The sequence below is a fragment of the Nerophis ophidion genome, linkage group LG06 (assembly GCF_033978795.1).
Source record: "Nerophis ophidion isolate RoL-2023_Sa linkage group LG06, RoL_Noph_v1.0, whole genome shotgun sequence".
NCBI lineage: Eukaryota > Metazoa > Chordata > Actinopteri > Syngnathiformes > Syngnathidae > Nerophis > Nerophis ophidion.
In genome coordinates, this window is record NC_084616.1 from 4,691,157 (window position 1) to 4,710,480 (window position 19,324).

The following is a 19,324-nucleotide window of genomic DNA, read 5'->3' on the forward strand; positions in this document are numbered from 1 at the left end:
CACAGGTGTTCTGACCATCAGTCCACAACTTGTTTCTGGTCCTTTATGAGGGTTGAACCACCAGCCGACTTCACAGGTGAGAGATGAAGAGTTCCTGGGTCCATGGATGGCTTATAGAAGTTGTGCATGTTGTTATTCACTGCATAGTGTTTGATTTCTTCAGCCTTGTCAGTCCACCACTCAGTTTTCAGTTTTGGTAGGACAGACTGTACCTCCTTCTTTGATGTTCTCCAGGGCTGCTTCAGCCTGACAGATGTTGGGTTATTCAGGTTTCTGCTCTATAGGAACTGTGCATGGTGTCTAGTATGGTTCTAGTATGGTTTAGGGGCGGCATGGCGTAGTGGGTAGAGCCACCTGAAACCAGACACCTGAGGGTTTCAGTGTTTGTGGTTCGACTGTCCTGAGGACTACCAACCAGTGTTCATGGTCCGACTGTCCTGAGGACTACCAACCAGTGTTCATGGTCCGACTGTCCAGAGGACTACCAACCAGTGTTCATGGTCCGACTGTCCAGAGGACTACCAACCAGTGTTCATGGTTCGACTGTCCAAGACAATCTTCCCCAGCTGACACCATACTTCCCAATCACTCCTTTGCATAGGAGCTGTTTTCCCCCACCCTGCCATTAAAAATCACCAAGCAGAGGAATGTGCTGCAGGGTCTCATTTAGTTCCTGGTAGAAGTGGTCCTTTGCCTCATCCTCGCATGGCAGAGTTGGCACAAAGTGGTCCTTTGCCTCATCCTCGCATGGCAGAGTTGGCACAAAGTGGTCCTTTGCCTCATCCTCGCATGGCAGAGTTGGCACAAAGTGGTCCTTTGCCTCATCCTCGCATGGCAGAGTTGGCACAAAGTGGTCCTTTGCCTCATCCTCACATGGCAGAGTTGGCACAAAGTGGTCCTTTGCCTCATCCTCGCATGGCAGAGTTGGCACAAAGTGGTCCTTTGCCTCATCCTCGCATGGCAGAGTTGGCACAAAGTGGTCCTTTGCCTCATCCTCGCATGGCAGAGTTGGCATAAAGTGGTCCTTTGCCTCATCCTCGCATGGCAGAGTTGGCACAAAGTGGTCCTTTGCCTCATCCTCGCATGGCAGAGTTGGCACAAAGTGGTCCTTTGCCTCATCCTCGCATGGCAGAGTTGGCACAAAGTGGTCCTTTGCCTCATCCTCACATGGCAGAGTTGGCACAAAGTGGTCCTTTGCCTCATCCTCGCATGGCAGAGTTGGCACAAAGTGGTCCTTTGCCTCATCCTCGCATGGCAGAGTTGGCACAAAGTGGTCCTTTGCCTCATCCTCGCATGGCAGAGTTGGCACAAAGTGGTCCTTTGCCTCATCCTCGCATGGCAGAGTTGGCACAAAGTGGTCCTTTGCCTCATCCTCGCATGGCAGAGTTGGCACAAAGTGGTCCTTTGCCTCATCCTCGCATGGCAGAGTTGGCACAAAGTGGTCCTTTGCCTCATCCTCACATGGCAGAGTTGGCACAAAGTGGTCCTTTGCCTCATCCTCGCATGGCAGAGTTGGCACAAAGTGGTCCTTTGCCTCATCCTCGCATGGCAGAGTTGGCACAAAGTGGTCCTTTGCCTCATCCTCGCATGGCAGAGTTGGCATAAAGTGGTCCTTTGCCTCATCCTCGCATGGCAGAGTTGGCACAAAGTGGTCCTTTGCCTCATCCTCGCATGGCAGAGTTGGCACAAAGTGGTCCTTTGCCTCATCCTCGCATGGCAGAGTTGGCACAAAGTGGTCCTTTGCCTCATCCTCACATGGCAGAGTTGGCACAAAGTGGTCCTTTGCCTCATCCTCGCATGGCAGAGTTGGCACAAAGTGGTCCTTTGCCTCATCCTCGCATGGCAGAGTTGGCACAAAGTGGTCCTTTGCCTCATCCTCGCATGGCAGAGTTGGCACAAAGTGGTCCTTTGCCTCATCCTCGCATGGCAGAGTTGGCACAAAGTGGTCCTTTGCCTCATCCTCGCATGGCAGAGTTGGCACAAAGTGGTCCTTTGCCTCATCCTCACATGGCAGAGTTGGCACAAAGTGGTCCTTTGCCTCATCCTCGCATGGCAGAGTTGGCACAAAGTGGTCCTTTGCCTCATCCTCGCATGGCAGAGTTGGCACAAAGTGGTCCTTTGCCTCATCCTCGCATGGCAGAGTTGGCACAAAGTGGTCCTTTGACTCATCCTCGCATGGCAGAGTTGGCACAAAGTGGTCCTTTGACTCATCCTCGCATGGCAGAGTTGGCACAAAGTGGTCCTTTGCCTCATCCTCGCATGGCAGAGTTGGCACAAAGTGGTCCTTTGCCTCATCCTCGCATGGCAGAGTTGGCACAAAGTGGTCCTTTGCCTCATCCTCACATGGCAGAGTTGGCACAAAGTGGTCCTTTGCCTCATCCTCGCATGGCAGAGTTGGCACAAAGTGGTCCTTTGCCTCATCCTCGCATGGCAGAGTTGGCACAAAGTGGTCCTTTGCCTCATCCTCGCATGGCAGAGTTGGCACAAAGTGGTCCTTTGCCTCATCCTCGCATGGCAGAGTTGGCACAAAGTGGTCCTTTGCCTCATCCTCGCATGGCAGAGTTGGCACAAAGTGGTCCTTTGCCTCATCCTCACATGGCAGAGTTGGCACAAAGTGGTCCTTTGCCTCATCCTCGCATGGCAGAGTTGGCACAAAGTGGTCCTTTGCCTCATCCTCGCATGGCAGAGTTGGCACAAAGTGGTCCTTTGCCTCATCCTCGCATGGCAGAGTTGGCACAAAGTGGTCCTTTGCCTCATCCTCGCATGGCAGAGTTGGCACAAAGTGGTCCTTTGCCTCATCCTCGCATGGCAGAGTTGGCACAAAGTGGTCCTTTGCCTCATCCTCACATGGCAGAGTTGGCACAAAGTGGTCCTTTGCCTCATCCTCGCATGGCAGAGTTGGCACAAAGTGGTCCTTTGCCTCATCCTCGCATGGCAGAGTTGGCACAAAGTGGTCCTTTGCCTCATCCTCGCATGGCAGAGTTGGCATAAAGTGGTCCTTTGCCTCATCCTCGCATGGCAGAGTTGGCACAAAGTGGTCCTTTGCCTCATCCTCGCATGGCAGAGTTGGCACAAAGTGGTCCTTTGCCTCATCCTCGCATGGCAGAGTTGGCACAAAGTGGTCCTTTGCCTCATCCTCACATGGCAGAGTTGGCACAAAGTGGTCCTTTGCCTCATCCTCGCATGGCAGAGTTGGCACAAAGTGGTCCTTTGCCTCATCCTCGCATGGCAGAGTTGGCACAAAGTGGTCCTTTGCCTCATCCTCGCATGGCAGAGTTGGCACAAAGTGGTCCTTTGCCTCATCCTCGCATGGCAGAGTTGGCACAAAGTGGTCCTTTGCCTCATCCTCGCATGGCAGAGTTGGCACAAAGTGGTCCTTTGCCTCATCCTCACATGGCAGAGTTGGCACAAAGTGGTCCTTTGCCTCATCCTCGCATGGCAGAGTTGGCACAAAGTGGTCCTTTGCCTCATCCTCGCATGGCAGAGTTGGCACAAAGTGGTCCTTTGCCTCATCCTCGCATGGCAGAGTTGGCACAAAGTGGTCCTTTGACTCATCCTCGCATGGCAGAGTTGGCACAAAGTGGTCCTTTGACTCATCCTCGCATGGCAGAGTTGGCACAAAGTGGTCCTTTGCCTCATCCTCGCATGGCAGAGTTGGCACAAAGTGGTCCTTTGCCTCATCCTCGCATGGCAGAGTTGGCACAAAGTGGTCCTTTGCCTCATCCTCGCATGGCAGAGTTGGCACAAAGTGGTCCTTTGCCTCATCCTCGCATGGCAGAGTTGGCACAAAGTGGTCCTTTGCCTCATCCTCGCATGGCAGAGTTGGCACAAAGTGGTCCTTTGCCTCATCCTCGCATGGCAGAGTTGGCACAAAGTGGTCCTTTGCCTCATCCTCGCATGGCAGAGTTGGCACAAAGTGGTCCTTTGCCTCATCCTCACATGGCAGAGTTGGCACAAAGTGGTCCTTTGCCTCATCCTCGCATGGCAGAGTTGGCACAAAGTGGTCCTTTGCCTCATCCTCGCATGGCAGAGTTGGCACAATGTGGTCCTTTGCCTCATCCTCGCATGGCAGAGTTGGCACAAAGTGGTCCTTTGCCTCATCCTCGCATGGCAGAGTTGGCACAAAGTGGTCCTTTGCCTCATCCTCGCATGGCAGAGTTGGCACAAAGTGGTCCTTTGCCTCATCCTCGCATGGCAGAGTTGGCACAAAGTGGTCCTTTGCCTCATCCTCGCATGGCAGAGTTGGCACAAAGTGGTCCTTTGCCTCATCCTCGCATGGCAGAGTTGGCACAAAGTGGTCCTTTGCCTCATCCTCGCATGGCAGAGTTGGCACAAAGTGGTCCTTTGCCTCATCCTCGCATGGCAGAGTTGGCACAAAGTGGTCCTTTGCCTCATCCTCACATGGCAGAGTTGGCACAAAGTGGTCCTTTGCCTCATCCTCGCATGGCAGAGTTGGCACAAAGTGGTCCTTTGCCTCATCCTCGCATGGCAGAGTTGGCACAAAGTGGTCCTTTGCCTCATCCTCGCATGGCAGAGTTGGCACAAAGTGGTCCTTTGCCTCATCCTCGCATGGCAGAGTTGGCACAAAGTGGTCCTTTGCCTCATCCTCGCATGGCAGAGTTGGCACAAAGTGGTCCTTTGCCTCATCCTCACATGGCAGAGTTGGCACAAAGTGGTCCTTTGCCTCATCCTCGCATGGCAGAGTTGGCACAAAGTGGTCCTTTGCCTCATCCTCGCATGGCAGAGTTGGCACAAAGTGGTCCTTTGCCTCATCCTCGCATGGCAGAGTTGGCATAAAGTGGTCCTTTGCCTCATCCTCGCATGGCAGAGTTGGCACAAAGTGGTCCTTTGCCTCATCCTCGCATGGCAGAGTTGGCACAAAGTGGTCCTTTGCCTCATCCTCGCATGGCAGAGTTGGCACAAAGTGGTCCTTTGCCTCATCCTCACATGGCAGAGTTGGCACAAAGTGGTCCTTTGCCTCATCCTCGCATGGCAGAGTTGGCACAAAGTGGTCCTTTGCCTCATCCTCGCATGGCAGAGTTGGCACAAAGTGGTCCTTTGCCTCATCCTCGCATGGCAGAGTTGGCACAAAGTGGTCCTTTGCCTCATCCTCGCATGGCAGAGTTGGCACAAAGTGGTCCTTTGCCTCATCCTCGCATGGCAGAGTTGGCACAAAGTGGTCCTTTGCCTCATCCTCACATGGCAGAGTTGGCACAAAGTGGTCCTTTGCCTCATCCTCGCATGGCAGAGTTGGCACAAAGTGGTCCTTTGCCTCATCCTCGCATGGCAGAGTTGGCACAAAGTGGTCCTTTGCCTCATCCTCGCATGGCAGAGTTGGCACAAAGTGGTCCTTTGACTCATCCTCGCATGGCAGAGTTGGCACAAAGTGGTCCTTTGACTCATCCTCGCATGGCAGAGTTGGCACAAAGTGGTCCTTTGCCTCATCCTCGCATGGCAGAGTTGGCACAAAGTGGTCCTTTGCCTCATCCTCGCATGGCAGAGTTGGCACAAAGTGGTCCTTTGCCTCATCCTCGCATGGCAGAGTTGGCACAAAGTGGTCCTTTGCCTCATCCTCGCATGGCAGAGTTGGCACAAAGTGGTCCTTTGCCTCATCCTCGCATGGCAGAGTTGGCACAAAGTGGTCCTTTGCCTCATCCTCGCATGGCAGAGTTGGCACAAAGTGGTCCTTTGCCTCATCCTCGCATGGCAGAGTTGGCACAAAGTGGTCCTTTGCCTCATCCTCACATGGCAGAGTTGGCACAAAGTGGTCCTTTGCCTCATCCTCGCATGGCAGAGTTGGCACAAAGTGGTCCTTTGCCTCATCCTCGCATGGCAGAGTTGGCACAAAGTGGTCCTTTGCCTCATCCTCGCATGGCAGAGTTGGCACAAAGTGGTCCTTTGCCTCATCCTCGCATGGCAGAGTTGGCACAAAGTGGTCCTTTGCCTCATCCTCGCATGGCAGAGTTGGCACAAAGTGGTCCTTTGCCTCATCCTCGCATGGCAGAGTTGGCACAAAGTGGTCCTTTGCCTCATCCTCGCATGGCAGAGTTGGCACAAAGTGGTCCTTTGCCTCATCCTCGCATGGCAGAGTTGGCACAAAGTGGTCCTTTGCCTCATCCTCGCATGGCAGAGTTGGCACAAAGTGGTCCTTTGCCTCATCCTCGCATGGCAGAGTTGGCACAAAGTGGTCCTTTGCCTCATCCTCACATGGCAGAGTTGGCACAAAGTGGTCCTTTGCCTCATCCTCGCATGGCAGAGTTGGCACAAAGTGGTCCTTTGCCTCATCCTCGCATGGCAGAGTTGGCACAAAGTGGTCCTTTGCCTCATCCTCGCATGGCAGAGTTGGCACAAAGTGGTCCTTTGCCTCATCCTCGCATGGCAGAGTTGGCACAAAGTGGTCCTTTGCCTCATCCTCGCATGGCAGAGTTGGCACAAAGTGGTCCTTTGCCTCATCCTCGCATGGCAGAGTTGGCACAAAGTGGTCCTTTGCCTCATCCTCGCATGGCAGAGTTGGCACAAAGTGGTCCTTTGCCTCATCCTCGCATGGCAGAGTTGGCACAAAGTGGTCCTTTGCCTCATCCTCGCATGGCAGAGTTGGCACAAAGTGGTCCTTTGCCTCATCCTCGCATGGCAGAGTTGGCACAAAGTGGTCCTTTGCCTCATCCTCGCATGGCAGAGTTGGCACAAAGTGGTCCTTTGCCTCATCCTCACATGGCAGAGTTGGCACAAAGTGGTCCTTTGCCTCATCCTCGCATGGCAGAGTTGGCACAAAGTGGTCCTTTGCCTCATCCTCGCATGGCAGAGTTGGCACAAAGTGGTCCTTTGCCTCATCCTCGCATGGCAGAGTTGGCACAAAGTGGTCCTTTGCCTCATCCTCGCATGGCAGAGTTGGCACAAAGTGGTCCTTTGCCTCATCCTCGCATGGCAGAGTTGGCACAAAGTGGTCCTTTGCCTCATCCTCACATGGCAGAGTTGGCACAAAGTGGTCCTTTGCCTCATCCTCGCATGGCAGAGTTGGCACAAAGTGGTCCTTTGCCTCATCCTCGCATGGCAGAGTTGGCACAAAGTGGTCCTTTGCCTCATCCTCGCATGGCAGAGTTGGCATAAAGTGGTCCTTTGCCTCATCCTCGCATGGCAGAGTTGGCACAAAGTGGTCCTTTGCCTCATCCTCGCATGGCAGAGTTGGCACAAAGTGGTCCTTTGCCTCATCCTCGCATGGCAGAGTTGGCACAAAGTGGTCCTTTGCCTCATCCTCACATGGCAGAGTTGGCACAAAGTGGTCCTTTGCCTCATCCTCGCATGGCAGAGTTGGCACAAAGTGGTCCTTTGCCTCATCCTCGCATGGCAGAGTTGGCACAAAGTGGTCCTTTGCCTCATCCTCGCATGGCAGAGTTGGCACAAAGTGGTCCTTTGCCTCATCCTCGCATGGCAGAGTTGGCACAAAGTGGTCCTTTGCCTCATCCTCGCATGGCAGAGTTGGCACAAAGTGGTCCTTTGCCTCATCCTCACATGGCAGAGTTGGCACAAAGTGGTCCTTTGCCTCATCCTCGCATGGCAGAGTTGGCACAAAGTGGTCCTTTGCCTCATCCTCGCATGGCAGAGTTGGCACAAAGTGGTCCTTTGCCTCATCCTCGCATGGCAGAGTTGGCACAAAGTGGTCCTTTGACTCATCCTCGCATGGCAGAGTTGGCACAAAGTGGTCCTTTGACTCATCCTCGCATGGCAGAGTTGGCACAAAGTGGTCCTTTGCCTCATCCTCGCATGGCAGAGTTGGCACAAAGTGGTCCTTTGCCTCATCCTCGCATGGCAGAGTTGGCACAAAGTGGTCCTTTGCCTCATCCTCGCATGGCAGAGTTGGCACAAAGTGGTCCTTTGCCTCATCCTCGCATGGCAGAGTTGGCACAAAGTGGTCCTTTGCCTCATCCTCGCATGGCAGAGTTGGCACAAAGTGGTCCTTTGCCTCATCCTCGCATGGCAGAGTTGGCACAAAGTGGTCCTTTGCCTCATCCTCGCATGGCAGAGTTGGCACAAAGTGGTCCTTTGCCTCATCCTCACATGGCAGAGTTGGCACAAAGTGGTCCTTTGCCTCATCCTCGCATGGCAGAGTTGGCACAAAGTGGTCCTTTGCCTCATCCTCGCATGGCAGAGTTGGCACAAAGTGGTCCTTTGCCTCATCCTCGCATGGCAGAGTTGGCACAAAGTGGTCCTTTGCCTCATCCTCGCATGGCAGAGTTGGCACAAAGTGGTCCTTTGCCTCATCCTCGCATGGCAGAGTTGGCACAAAGTGGTCCTTTGCCTCATCCTCGCATGGCAGAGTTGGCACAAAGTGGTCCTTTGCCTCATCCTCGCATGGCAGAGTTGGCACAAAGTGGTCCTTTGCCTCATCCTCGCATGGCAGAGTTGGCACAAAGTGGTCCTTTGCCTCATCCTCGCATGGCAGAGTTGGCACAAAGTGGTCCTTTGCCTCATCCTCGCATGGCAGAGTTGGCACAAAGTGGTCCTTTGCCTCATCCTCACATGGCAGAGTTGGCACAAAGTGGTCCTTTGCCTCATCCTCGCATGGCAGAGTTGGCACAAAGTGGTCCTTTGCCTCATCCTCGCATGGCAGAGTTGGCACAAAGTGGTCCTTTGCCTCATCCTCGCATGGCAGAGTTGGCACAAAGTGGTCCTTTGCCTCATCCTCGCATGGCAGAGTTGGCACAAAGTGGTCCTTTGCCTCATCCTCGCATGGCAGAGTTGGCACAAAGTGGTCCTTTGCCTCATCCTCGCATGGCAGAGTTGGCACAAAGTGGTCCTTTGCCTCATCCTCGCATGGCAGAGTTGGCACAAAGTGGTCCTTTGCCTCATCCTCGCATGGCAGAGTTGGCACAAAGGCGCTGAGAAGAGTTGCTACTTTGCCAGCATGAAGGCAGCAGTCTGGCATGTCTTGGCATGAAATGATCAACATGTGTTTGAAGTGCAGACTTGCAGCCTTAATTTCAGGGTCTTTACATCCCAATCAGGTCAATGCTGGAGAAACTACTATGCATTTCTCGTGTGTGTGTGTGTGTGTGTGTGTGTGTGTGTGTGTGTGTGTGTGTGTGTGTGTGTGTGTGTGTGTGTGTGTGTGTGTGTGTGTGTGGGATGTTTGACTTTAAGATGTGCTTTGTGTAGCACAATTTCAGATATAATATTACTTTTTAAAGGACAGGGATTCTCTTTACACACACACACACACACACACACACACACACACACACACACACACACACACAGGAGCAGCATAGTGAACTGGTGTCAGCCCCAAGGTCTTGTGGGTAATTCCCATTCACCTTGTCCACTTCCTGTGCGACCATGTTAGGACAATTGTTGTTTGTCTGCATCTCGCCTGCTACTATACACTACACAACACTTTGGAGGTCACACATTACCAGCAATCCTGCGTGTGTGTGTGTGTGTGTGTGTGTGTGTGTGTGTGTGTGTGTGTGTGTGTGTAAATGGAGGCAACACAAACGCAGACTGTCTATATGCAAATGAGCAAATTGAGACGATGAAATGTGATGAGTGGGCGAATAAAAGATTCTTCTTGTTCACCAAAAATGTGCAAAAATATAAATTTAAATACAGAAAGGAAGAAAGTGGCCTTTTCTGGTAAAAAAAAAAAAAAAACACACAAACCAAAACAAACTTTGTTAGTTTTGTTATGATGATGAAAGTCTGATGAAAAGTACACAAAGTTGTAGAGCAGAAAGTACACAACTTGTTGTTTTTATCATGAATTGATGAAGGTGGACCCCGACTTAGACATGTTGGAAACTTATTGGGGTGTTTAGTGCTCAATTGTTATTTATTACAACTATGTGTGTGTGTTAACACAAACGTGTGTTGACACACAATCTGTGATAGCAACGCTTTAAGTACCACCACCGGTACATGTGTGCCACCACCGGTACATGTGTACCACTACCGGTACATGTGTACCACCACCGGTACATGTGTACCACCACCGGTACATGTGTGCCACCACCGGTACATGTGTACCACTACCGGTACATGTGTACCACCACCGGTACATGTGTACCACTACCGGTACATGTGTACCACTACCGGTACACGTGTACCACTACTGGTACACGTGTACCACTACTGGTACACGTGTACCGCTACTGGTACACGTGTACCACTACTGGTACACGTGTACCGCTACTGGTACACGTGTACCGCTACTGGTACACGTGTACCGCTACTGGTACACGTGTACCGCTACTGGTACACGTGTACCGCTACTGGTACACGTGTACCGCTACTGGTACACGTGTACCGCTACTGGTACACGTGTACCGCTACTGGTACACGTGTACCGCTACTGGTACACGTGTACCGCTACTGGTACACGTGTACCGCTACTGGTACACGTGTACCGCTACTGGTACACGTGTACCGCTACTGGTACACGTGTACCGCTACTGGTACACGTGTACCGCTACTGGTACACGTGTACCGCTACTGGTACACGTGTACCGCTACTGGTACACGTGTACCACTACTGGTACACGTGTACCGCTACTGGTACACGTGTACCGCTACTGGTACACGTGTACCGCTACTGGTACACGTGTACCGCTACTGGTACACGTGTACCGCTACTGGTACACGTGTACCGCTACTGGTACACGTGTACCGCTACTGGTACACGTGTACCGCTACTGGTACACGTGTACCGCTACTGGTACACGTGTACCACTACTGGTACACGTGTACCACTACTGGTACACGTGTACCGCTACTGGTACACGTGTACCGCTACTGGTACACGTGTACCGCTACTGGTACACGTGTACCGCTACTGGTACACGTGTACCGCTACTGGTACACGTGTACCGCTACTGGTACACGTGTACCGCTACTGGTACACGTGTACCGCTACTGGTACACGTGTACCGCTACTGGTACATGTGTACCGCTACTGGTACATGTGTACCGCTACTGGTACATGTGTACCGCTACTGGTACATGTGTACCGCTACTGGTACATGTGTACCAGCCTTTGACAAACTATCATTGTACAGTATACTCAACATGCATTGTATATAGTATATCATGAAAGTATACTGTACATCATGTACATTTATCACACTGTATATGATGTACATATATTATATTGTACATAATATTCTCAAGATGAAAGTATGCATATGGATGATGTAAATATGAGTTTTGAACATGATTGTTTCTTTTCTTCCAGAAAGAAGCAGAAGTTTCTTTCCTTGTTGTTCAACCCCAGGTGGGGGGGGGGGGGGGGGGGGTCAGAGGGGGGGTGTGTTTGCTATGCATTAAAGATGTCTTCCATTAAAGATGGCGGCGCAGGCAGGCAGCCTGGATCAATATCTTGCAGCACAGATCACATGATAGATGAGCTGCTGCACACCTGCTGACACCTGAGAGTGCAGGTGGACAAGACTCACCTTCACCTTACCTTCCTCACATTACTACTCATCACACAAGTCACTAGCCAGCATCTTACCTTCCTCACATTACTACTCATCACACAAGTCACTAGCCAACATCTTACCTTCCTCACATTACTACTCATCACACAAGTCACTAGCCAACATCTTACCTTCCTCACATTACTACTCATCACACAAGTCACTAGCCAACATCTTACCTTCCTCACATTACTACTCATCACACAAGTCACTAGCCAACATCTTACCTTCCACACATTACTACTCATCACACAAGTCACTAGCCAGCATCTTACCTTCCTCACATTACTACTCATCACACAAGTCACTAGCCAACATCTTACCTTCCTCACATTACTACTCATCACACAAGTCACTGGCCAACATCTTACCTTCCTCACATTACTACTCATCACACAAGTCACTAGCCAACATCTTACCTTCCTCACATTACTACTCATCACACAAGTCACTAGCCAACATCTTACCTTCCTCACATTACTACTCATCACACAAGTCACTAGCCAACATCTTACCTTCCTCACATTACTACTCATCACACAAGTCACTGGCCAGCATCTTACCTTCCTCACATTACTACTCATCACACAAGTCACTAGCCAACATCTTACCTTCCTCACATTACTACTCATCACACAAGTCACTAGCCAACATCTTACCTTCCTCACATTACTACTCATCACACAAGTCACTAGCCAACATCTTACCTTCCTCACATTACTACTCATCACACAAGTCACTAGCCAACATCTTACCTTCCTCACATTACTACTCATCACACAAGTCACTGGCCAACATCTTACCTTCCTCACATTACTACTCATCACACAAGTCACTAGCCAACATCTTACCTTCCTCACATTACTACTCATCACACAAGTCACTAGCCAACATCTTACCTTCCTCACATTACTACTCATCACACAAGTCACTAGCCAACATCTTACCTTCCTCACATTACTACTCATCACACAAGTCACTAGCCAACATCTTACCTTCCTCACATTACTACTCATCACACAAGTCACTAGCCAACATCTTACCTTCCTCACATTACTACTCATCACACAAGTCACTGGCCAGCATCTTACCTTCCTCACATTACTACTCATCACACAAGTCACTAGCCAACATCTTACCTTCCTCACATTACTACTCATCACACAAGTCACTAGCCAACATCTTACCTTCCTCACATTACTACTCATCACACAAGTCACTAGCCAACATCTTACCTTCCTCACATTACTACTCATCACACAAGTCACTAGCCAACATCTTACCTTCCTCACATTACTACTCATCACACAAGTCACTGGCCAACATCTTACCTTCCTCACATTACTACTCATCACACAAGTCACTAGCCAACATCTTACCTTCCTCACATTACTACTCATCACACAAGTCACTAGCCAACATCTTACCTTCCTCACATTACTACTCATCACACAAGTCACTGGCCAACATCTTACCTTCCTCACATTACTACTCATCACACAAGTCACTAGCCAACATCTTACCTTCCTCACATTACTACTCATCACACAAGTCACTAGCCAACATCTTACCTTCCTCACATTACTACTCATCACACAAGTCACTAGCCAACATCTTACCTTCCTCACATTACTACTCATCACACAAGTCACTAGCCAACATCTTACCTTCCTCACATTACTACTCATCACACAAGTCACTAGCCAACATCTTACCTTCCTCACATTACTACTCATCACACAAGTCACTGGCCAGCATCTTACCTTCCTCACATTACTACTCATCACACAAGTCACTAGCCAACATCTTACCTTCCTCACATTACTACTCATCACACAAGTCACTAGCCAACATCTTACCTTCCTCACATTACTACTCATCACACAAGTCACTAGCCAACATCTTACCTTCCTCACATTACTACTCATCACACAAGTCACTAGCCAACATCTTACCTTCCTCACATTACTACTCATCACACAAGTCACTGGCCAACATCTTACCTTCCTCACATTACTACTCATCACACAAGTCACTAGCCAACATCTTACCTTCCTCACATTACTACTCATCACACAAGTCACTAGCCAACATCTTACCTTCCTCACATTACTACTCATCACACAAGTCACTAGCCAACATCTTACCTTCCTCACATTACTACTCATCACACAAGTCACTAGCCAACATCTTACCTTCCTCACATTACTACTCATCACACAAGTCACTAGCCAGCATCTTACCTTCCTCACATTACTACTCATCACACAAGTCATTAGCCAACATCTTACCTTCCTCACATTACTACTCATCACACAAGTCACTAGCCAACATCTTACCTTCCTCACATTACTACTCATCACACAAGTCACTAGTCAGCATCTTACCTTCCTCACATTACTACTCATCACACAAGTCACTAGCCAACATCTTACCTTCCTCACATTACTACTCATCACACAAGTCACTAGCCAACATCTTACCTTCCTCACATTACTACTCATCACACAAGTCACTAGCCAACATCTTACCTTCCTCACATTACTACTCATCACACAAGTCACTAGCCAACATCTTACCTTCCTCACATTACTACTCATCACACAAGTCACTAGCCAACATCTTACCTTCCTCACATTACTACTCATCACACAAGTCACTAGCCAGCATCTTACCTTCCTCACATTACTACTCATCACACAAGTCATTAGCCAACATCTTACCTTCCTCACATTACTACTCATCACACAAGTCACTAGCCAACATCTTACCTTCCTCACATTACTACTCATCACACAAGTCACTAGTCAGCATCTTACCTTCCTCACATTACTACTCATCACACAAGTCACTAGCCAACATCTTACCTTCCTCACATTACTACTCATCACACAAGTCACTAGCCAACATCTTACCTTCCTCACATTACTACTCATCACACAAGTCACTAGCCAACATCTTACCTTCCTCACATTACTACTCATCACACAAGTCACTAGCCAACATGTACTAGAAAGATTGAAAGTAGTCACAACGTAGTTTTCCAAAGAGTTCAAAGGAGAGAATGAAACAATTGGACTATTTATCCTAAGAAAGGTAACAATGTTCACAATGTAGTCCTGTAAAAGGTGACTAGTGCCATCAAAGAAGGTGAAGGACATGACTTCATGCACTGTGTTCATGGCCAAGGACTCTTTAGTAGAAAGGTTCTGTGAGACTCAAGCCAAGTAGTCACCCCAAAACCAGGGAAGAACTGAGTCCAGTCCTTGTGCACGTATACTGGACCTGTGACTTCAAGTGTGTCCAAACACCTGTGGGGAGTGATAAGGTGTGTGTGTGTGTGTGTGTGTGTGTGTGTGTGTGTGTGTGTGTGTGTGTGTGAGATGTTCACATACTCCATATTCAGTCGGAGTTCTATATGCTCTCAGATTAAAGTTGGGGGTGTCCCAGGTCACTTGTTTATCACACACACACACACACACACACACACACACACACACACACACACACACACACACACACACACACACACACACACACACACAGAGATAACATGCTAAGGTAATGTGGCCAATGAGCGATGTTGCCATGACGACCATGTGACAAGATAACGGCACCTGATGGAAAGAGTGTGTTTCCACCGCCGTTTGCCTTCTGTTGTTGTGATCACACTTTGTTTAAAGGTGTGTGCAGGTAGCAGGAACTATCTCCTTAGTGCCCCCTGTGGACACAGCAGGAACTACATCTCCTTTTTCATGCATGTGTTGTGTGTCTGCTGCGTGTGTGTATATGCATATATGTATATATATATATATATACATATATATATATATATAAACCCTGTTTCCATATGAGATGTGAAATGGTGTTAGATGTAAATATAAACAGAATACAATGATTTGCAAATCCTTTTCAAGCCATATTCAGTTGAATATGCTACAAAGACAACATATTTCATCTTCAAACTCATAAACTTTATTTAATTTTCTGCAAATAATCATCTATCCATCCATCCATCCATTATCTACCGCTTATTACTTTTGAGGTCGAAGGGTGCCTATCTCAGCTACAATCGGGCGGAAGGTGGCGTACACCCTGGACAAGTCGCCCCCTCATCACAGGGCCAACACAGATAGACAACATTCACACATTAAGGCAATCATTAACTTTAGAATTTGATGCCAGCAACACGTGACAAAGAAGTTGGGAAAGGTGGCAATAAGTACTGATCAAGTTGAGGAATGCTCATCAAACACTTATTTGGAACATCCCACAACTGTGTGAGCAAATAGTCAAACAGTTTAAGAACAACCTTTCTCAAAGTGACATTGCAAGAAATTTAGGGATTTCAACATCTACGCTCCATAATATCATCAAAGGTTCAGAGAATCTGGAGAAACCACTCCACGTAAGCGACATGGCCGAATGACCGTTGCCTTCAATCCCTCAGACGGCACTGTATCAAAAACCCACATCAATCTCTAAAGGATATCACCACATGGGCTCAGGAACACTTCATAAAACCACTGTCACTAAATACAGTTGGTCGCTACATCTGTAAGTGCAAGTTAAAACTCTACTATGCAAAGCGAAAGCCATTTATCAACAACATCCAGAAACACCGCCGGCTTCTCTGGGCCTGAAATCATCTACGATGGACTGATGCAAAGTGGAAAAGTGTTCTGTGGTCTGACGAGTCCACATTTCAAATTGTTTTGAGAAATATTCGACATTGTGTTATCCGGGGAAGCGAACCATCAGGACTGTTCTAGGCACAAATTGTAAAAGCCAGCATGTGTGATGGTATGGGGGTGTATTAGTGAACAAGGCATGGGTAACTTACACATGTGTGATGGTATGGGGGTGCATTAGTGCCCAAGGCATGGCTAACTTACACATGTGTGATGGTATGGGGGTGTATTAGTGCCCAAGGCATGGGTAACTTACACATGTGTGATGGTATGGGGGTGTATTAGTGCCCAAGGCATGGCTAACTTACACATGTGTGATGGTATGGGGGTGTATTAGTGAACAAGACATGGGTAACTTACACATGTGTGATGGTATGGGGGTGTATTAGTGCCCAAGACATGGGTAACTTACACATGTGTGATGGTATGGGGGTGTATTAGTGCCCAAGACATGGGTAACTTACACATGTGTGATGGTATGGGGGTGTATTAGTGAACAAGACATGGGTAACTTACACATGTGTGATGGTATGGGGGTGTATTAGTGCCCAAGACATGGGTAACTTACACATGTGTGATGGTATGGGGGTGCATTAGTGCCCAAGACATGGGTAACTTACACATGTGTGAAGGCACCATTAATGCTGAAAGGTACATACAGCTTTTGGAACAACATATGTTGTCATCCAAGCAACGTTAACATGGACGCCCCTGCTTATTTCAGCAACACAATGCCAAGACACGTGTTACAACAGCGTGGCTTTATAGTAAAAGAATGTGGGTACTTTCCTGGCCCGCCTGCAGTCCAGACCTGTCTCCCATGGAAAATGTGTGGTGCATTATGAAGCGTAAAATAGGACAGTGGAGACCCCGGACTGTTGAAGGACTGAAGCTTTACATAAAACAAGAATGGGAAAGAATTCCACTTTCAAAGCTTCAACAATTAGTTTCCTCAGTTCCCAAACCTTTATTGAGTGTTGTTAAAAGAAAAGGTGATGTAACACAGTGGTGAACATGCCCTTTCCCAACTACTTTGGCACGTGTTGCAGCCATGAAATTCTAACTTAATTATTATTTGCAAAAAAAAATAAAGTTTATGAGTTTGAACATGAAATATGTTGTCTTTGTAGCATATTCAACTGAATATGGCTTGAAAAGGATTTGCAAATCATTGTATTCTGTTTATATTTACATCTAACACAATTTCACATCTCATATGGAAACGGGGTTTGCAGATGTTGGAAATATCGCTCACAGGAAGTCTTGAAACTGCTACAGGAAAACACTAACAAAACAGAAACAGCCATCAAACAAGAAGTACAAGACGACACAGCAAACAGGTGCAAAAGTGACAGGTGCTGACAGTGCACCTACTTTGAGACAAGAACTATAGTCATGCATGCTTGCTTCTGCTTTAAAGTCACATCCAACACTTCTGATGACCACTTTTTACTCTCAACTGAGTTTTGTTGTGAAAGATGTCTGCTGCTGATGTGTCTCCGCCTTTTTCATCGCAAAAAATGTGCTTTGGCTCCAAAAAGGTTGAATAAACTGCATTAGTGTTTCATAAACATAAACATTTATCAAAATACATGCTTTGCTTTCCTTTTAAATCAATCCAACCAAAATGAATTTCCACTGATCGGTTTTAGGTTTAAGAAGAAACTTAAACATTTCCAACAATGTGAATGAAATTAAATGTAAACAATCCATCCTAATTATAAGAATTAACTTAAGCACCACTGATAACTTTTAAAATGGACTCTCAGTCGACTTACTCTGTCAACATTGTCCTCAGTCCAAAGAAGCAAAGAAGCACTTCTTTCCTTTGCTTTTCTCAGCAGTTGTGTCTTCTGAGTCCACACAGGAGCTGTCTTCCTTCCTCTTAGCAGCATGTCAACAAGCTGACTGACTCAACTTCAAACATTGGCAGCAGGTGAGCAGGTGTGCAGGTGTGCAGGTGAACAGGTGAACAGGTGAGCAGGTGAACAGGTGAACAGGTGAGCAGGTGAACTCAATCAAGCCAGTCTGGTGGAAGCAGGTGGAGATGTTCAGCCCTCAGCTCTCACTGTTGCCCCTTCAGGCCTGGAGTGTGCTCTGCAACTCACTGCTCTTTGTGCTGCTAAATACTTGCACTTGACAGTCACTGTCACTGGACCATGGTCACTGTCACTGGACCATGGTCACTGTCACTGGACCATGATCACTGTCACTGGACTATGGTCACTGTCACTGGACCATGGTCACTGTCACTGGACTATGGTCACTGTCACAAGACCATGATCACTGTCACTGGACTATGGTCACTGTCACTGGACCATGGTCACTGTCACTGGACCATGGTCACTGTCACTGGACCATGGTCACTGTCACTGGACTATGGTCACTGTCACTGGACTATGGTCACTGTCACAGGACCATGGTCACTGGACCATGGTCACTGTCACTGGACTATGGTCACTGTCACAAGACCATGATCACTGTCACTGGACTATGGTCACTGGACTATGGTCACTGTCACTGGACCATGGTCACTGTCACTGGACTATGGTCACTGTCACTGGACCATGGTCACTGTCACTGGACTATGGTCACTGTCACAAGACCATGATCACTGTCACTGGACTATGGTCACTGGACTATGGTCACTGTCACTGGACCATGGTCACTGTCACTGGACTATGGTCACTGTCACTGGACCATGGTCACTGTCACAAGACCATGATCACTGTCACTGGACCATGGTCACTGTCACTGGACCATGGTCACTGTCACTGGACCATGGTCACTGTCACTGGACTATGGTCACTGTCACTGGACTATGGTCACTGTCACAGGACCATGGTCACTGGACCATGGTCACTGTCACTGGACTATGGTCACTGTCACAAGACCATGATCACTGTCACTGGACTATGGTCACTGGACTATGGTCACTGTCACTGGACCATGGTCACTGTCACTGGACTATGGTCACTGTCACTGGACCATGGTCACTGTCACTGGACCATGGTCACTGTCACTGGACCATGATCACTGTCACTGGACTATGGTCACTGTCACTGGACCATGGTCACTGTCACTGGACTATGGTCACTGTCACAAGACCATGATCACTGTCACTGGACTATGGTCACTGTCACTGGACCATGGTCACTGTCACTG

The 19,324-nt window shown here is 48.6% G+C and overlaps 1 long non-coding RNA gene across 1 annotated transcript in view; it reads right to left on the minus strand.

Moving 5' to 3' along the window:
* Positions 1–18,100, minus strand: part of LOC133553859 (uncharacterized) — a 38,841-nt gene extending 20,741 nt beyond the window's left edge. Inside the window, exon 1 of the long non-coding RNA XR_009806985.1 lies at positions 17,938–18,100. This is a non-coding gene — a long non-coding RNA (uncharacterized LOC133553859). The remainder of the gene's footprint in view (positions 1–17,937) is intronic.
* Positions 18,101–19,324: the final 1,224 nt, after the last annotated feature.